This window comes from Heterodontus francisci, unplaced genomic scaffold (genome assembly GCF_036365525.1).
Source record: "Heterodontus francisci isolate sHetFra1 unplaced genomic scaffold, sHetFra1.hap1 HAP1_SCAFFOLD_102, whole genome shotgun sequence".
Lineage (NCBI taxonomy): Eukaryota > Metazoa > Chordata > Chondrichthyes > Heterodontiformes > Heterodontidae > Heterodontus > Heterodontus francisci.
The window spans coordinates 1278859-1283586 of record NW_027140380.1 but is presented as its reverse complement, the minus strand read 5'-3'; the positions used below and the strand labels follow the sequence as shown (position 1 = coordinate 1283586).

The 4728-nt window shown below is 44.5% G+C and overlaps 1 non-coding gene across 1 annotated transcript; it reads right to left on the bottom strand.

Annotated features, from left to right (window-relative positions):
- Positions 1–2518: 2518 nt before the first annotated feature.
- trnar-ucg (transfer RNA arginine (anticodon UCG)) lies at positions 2519–2607 on the bottom strand. Its single transcript is given in 2 exon segments — positions 2519–2554; positions 2571–2607. It is a non-coding gene; the product is annotated as a tRNA-Arg (tRNA).
- Positions 2608–4728: the final 2121 nt, after the last annotated feature.

Sequence of the window (4728 nt, the reverse complement as noted above, 5' to 3'; positions counted from 1 at the left end):
CACTAATACACAGCTGGATATAAACAGCAGCCTGCAGCAGAGGGTGCAGTGGATGTGAATGAACACAAATAATTCACCAACACTATATTTACTGCTATCCACAATCACACCACGCTTCATCTTAACACGTTTCACTCTTTATTTACATCAACTTCTTCCTTCCAGTAAACACTTCAATTTGGAACACAGCTTCCAAATCACCTTTATTCACAAACCCGAACACAAGCTGCAAATGCTGCAAACACACACCAGCCCAGACTTTTCCCTTTCTGTCAACACATTCCTGCATCACTGCCTCTCCACCAACAGTTGCTGCTAGAATCATACAATCATAGAATGGCTAAAGCACAGAAGGAGGCCATTCTGCCTGACGAACCCATGCTGGCTCTCTGCTAAAGCAACTCACCTCGTCTCACTCCCCAGTCAGTTCAATTTCGGTGGTGGGAAAACTTCTCGAAAGAATAATTCGGGACAAAATTAATAGTCCCATGGACAAATGTGGGTTAATTCAGGAAAGACAGCATGGATTTCTTAAGGGAAAATCATGTTTAACTGTCCTGCTGGAGTTTTTTGATGAGGTAACAGAGAGGGATGATGAGGGCAATGCTGTTGATGTGGTGTACATGGACTTTCAAAAGGTCTGGCAGCATCTGAATGGTCACTGACCTGAAACATTTACTCTGTTTCTCTCTCCACAGATGCTGCCAGACCTGCTGAGTATTTCCAGCACTTTTTGTTTATATTTCAGATTTCTAGCATCTGCAGCATTTTGCTTTTATTGACTTTCAAAAGGAGTTTGATACAGTGCAACACAACAGACTTGTGAGCAAAGTTATAACTCATGGAATAAAAGGGACAGTAGTAACTTGGATATGGAATTGGCTGAGTGACAGGAAACAAAGAGTAGTGAGCAATGGATGTTCTTCGGGCTGGAGGAAGGTTTGTAGTGGAGTTCCCCAGGAGTCAGTGTTGGGACCCTTGCCTTTCCTGATAGATATTAATGACCTAGACCTTGGTGTACAGGGCAGAATTTCAAAGTTTATGGATGATACGAAAATTGGAAGCATTGTGAACTGTAAGGATGATAGTGTAGAACTTCAAAAGGACATAGACAAGTTGGTGGAATGGGAGGACAGATAACAGGTGAAGTTCAATGCAGAGAAATGTGAATTGATTCATTTTGGTCAGAAGTCATGGAGTGACAATATAGAACAAAGGGTACAATTCTAAAGGGGGTGCAGGAGCAGAGGGACCTGGGGGTATAAGTCATTGGTTGAGAGAGCGGTTAATAAAGCATACAGTATCCTCGGCTTTAGGAAAAGAGGCATAGAATACAAGAACAAGGAGGTCATGTTGAACTTGTATAAGACACTAGCCTCAGCTGAAGTATTGCGTCCAGTTCTGGGTTCCACACTTTCGGAAAGATGTGAAGGCATTGGAGAGATTATGGAAAAGATTCATGAGAATGGTTCCAGGGATGAGGAACTTCAGTTATGAAGATAGATTGGAGAAGTTAGGACTGTTTTCCTTGGAGAAAAGAAGGCTAAGAGGAGATTTCATAGTGGTATTCAAAATGATGAGGGGTGTGGACAGAGTGGATAGGGAGAAACTGTTCCCACTTGTGAAAGGATCGAGAACGAGAGGGCACAGATTTAAAGTAATTGGTAAAAGAAGCAAAAGCGACATGGGGTAAAACTTTTTCACGCAGCGAGTGGTTAAAGTATGAACTGCCTGAGAATGTGATGGAGGCAGGTTTAATTGAAGCATTCATAGGGGAATTAGACAGTTATCTGAAAAGGAAGAATGTGCAGGATTATGGGGAGAAGACGGGGAAGTGACATGAGGTGAATTGCTCATTTGGAGAGTCAGTGCAGACACGATGGGCCAAATGGCCTCCTTCTGTGTAGTAACAATTCTGTGATTCCAATATTCAAGTCATTTATATATATGGTGGTCCTGACACTGACCCTTGTGGACATCACTGTTCAGCATCTTCCATTCTGAAAAACAACCAAATACCACAACTCGCTTTTCTTGATATTTCATACATTTTTTAATCTAAGCAGATACTGACCCTCCTATTCCAGGAGCCTCCATTTTGTTACCCAGCCTTTTATGTGGTAGTTTGTCAAACGCTTTCTGAAAATCCATATAGACAACATCCATTGCTTTCCCTTCATCAACCTTTTCTGTTATTTCATCAAAAAAAATCAGTTATTTATTAATAGATGCAGCACTGAAACAGGCCCTTCGGCCCACCAAGTCTCTGCCGACCAACAACCACCCATTTATACTAATCCAACATTATTCCCATATTCCCGACCACATCCCCCACCACCAACCTCCACTGGGGGCTATTCACAATAGTCAACTTACCAATCAATCTGCAAGTCTTTGGCTGTGCGAGGAAACACACGCAGTCACAGGGAGAACTCAAACTGCGCACAGACAGAAGCCAGAACTGAACACGGGTCGCGGGAGCTGTGAGGCTGCGGTGCTAAACACTGATCGCCCAAAATGACCGTAGCAGGACTCGAACCTACAATCTTCTGATAACTTCATTAAATACACCGAAGTCAGACGCCTTATCCATTAGGCCACACGGCCAATAGCGATGGATTGGAGAGGTGCTGAACCTCTCAGTTTTCGGTCTACCCAAACCAAGTTCAAGACCTGAATAATGAACCGATTGCCTCATTAGTTCTGTGAATAATACAGTGATTTAATAGACAAAGTTTTAAAACATTCCTGCCCATAAATCTTGATAACAGAGAGTGTGTGGATCTCCTGACTCAGAATGTTTAATGGATACAGTCCTCAGATCCGACAAGGAATCCCTGAACATCCACAGGAAAGACAGTGTGGATGAGGAAATGTAAGAGCCGGGAGCTGAAACTCAGGGACGGCCGAGCTCTCCTGTCATTGAGCTTGTGTGTCTGCTCTGCTCGCCGCACTTCCGGCTCTACTTTGTTTCCAATGAAAAGATGAAAAGGGCCGTTCGGTTTTCCTCTCACTGACAGTGTGTTTCACTCGGGTTAATATAACCCGGGACTTTTGCTGCTGAAATGAATTCTGCAAGGTCCCAGCAAACACACCGGCTCCCTCCTTTCTCCCCTCTTTCTATCGGATTGTTTTACCAGGAGGGGCTCAATAATAACAAACCCCCTGCAGGGAATGACCGCAAATTGAGCATCTAAATGGGGCAAGTGGGCAGCTTTCTGGGTTCTAGGTTCCCCCTACCCCGCCCCTCCCTCCAGTCCAAGCCCCTCTTCACTTTCTTTGGGACTTTGATGAGGGTGAAATGGGGAAAGTTCCCATTGATGTTTGAATGCTGAAATGCTGCAAAGATCTGCGCACGCGCGGTGTTGCTCCGCCCCCTGTGGGACGTCACTATGAGGAGTGGAGCGCATGCGCATCCTTTCCCCAACCCAGTCTGTGAGGCCATTCACTCAATCAGGGGAAGATGCTTTAAATCAGCTGCTAATGGAGACTTCCCAGGCCCGGGGGAAGGGAACAAACAGCATCTGCTTCCAGCAGCCACTGCTTTGGGAGCGTGTCCGCAGATGTGCTCAGAGATTAGCATTGAGTGGTGGGAAGTTGAGGGGGAGTCGGGAGTGTTTGTAACAGACACTGTGGAGCAGGAGCTGCTCCCGGAACATGGAGTGAGCCGGGGACACGGGGAAGGGAGAGTTCATTCTCAGACAGTGTCTGTACAGGCTCAGGGAGACACAATGGGAAGAAATCACTATTGAAAATCACTGACAATTTCACCACCCAAAGGAGAGGGAATTTTCCTGCTTTAGTTCCAGTCTCTCACTGTTTGTTGGATCGTGAACAGTGGCGGAAGAATAGCCGCAAAATAACGAGCGTTTATTGCAGACACCAGGTGAGAAGCATGAAAGGCACGTTTTAAATAGTGGCTGCTTGTTTTCCGTTGAAATAGAAATGTGACTGTGTAAAGGTCACTGCTCTATCGGACAGTCCCTGTCATTGAGCAGTGCAGGGCTTGTGTTGTTTCTGAATGTCACAAACTTGTTGTAAAACCACTGCAAACACCTGGTAAACAGAAGCTGAATACTGCAGTACTGCAGTGGAGTCAGACACTGACACTGTTTGTGTTCCTGGTTTTCATTTCGCGATTGTTCATAATGATTATTATTGGGACGATTACATTGATCGCTTTTGTATCTTCTGTCTCACCAGTTCTTTCATTCCTGCAGGAAAATACATGAAGGAACCTGACTGGATGTGGTGATTCTTGGACACAAGGAAAAGTGCAGCGAGCTCGTTCCAACACACAGTCGGTACAGGATCACTCCCAAAGCACAGAGATACTGCCAGCTCATCAGTTCCACTGGAACAAACAAAAGAAGTAGTCAGACAGACACTGATCCCAAAGTCGAGAGACACATTTTCAATCCAACAGTCAAACAACAGCAGGAGAGACAGAAGTTGTTTCCATTTCACTCCAATTCAATACAGCTGACAGGTTGATACATCAATCACAGTCCAAAAACAAACCCATCATCAGATCTAAATAAACTCTGTCACCATGGTTACATTTTAAATATAAACCTTGAAACACAACAGAAAAAATTTGCATGATTGAAAGGTACAGAATGAATGCAAGGAGGCTTCAAGGGGATTTGGACAGGGTAAGTGAATGGGCAAGAACATGGCAGATGGAATATAATGTGAATAAGTGTGAATTTCTCCACTTTGGGAGAA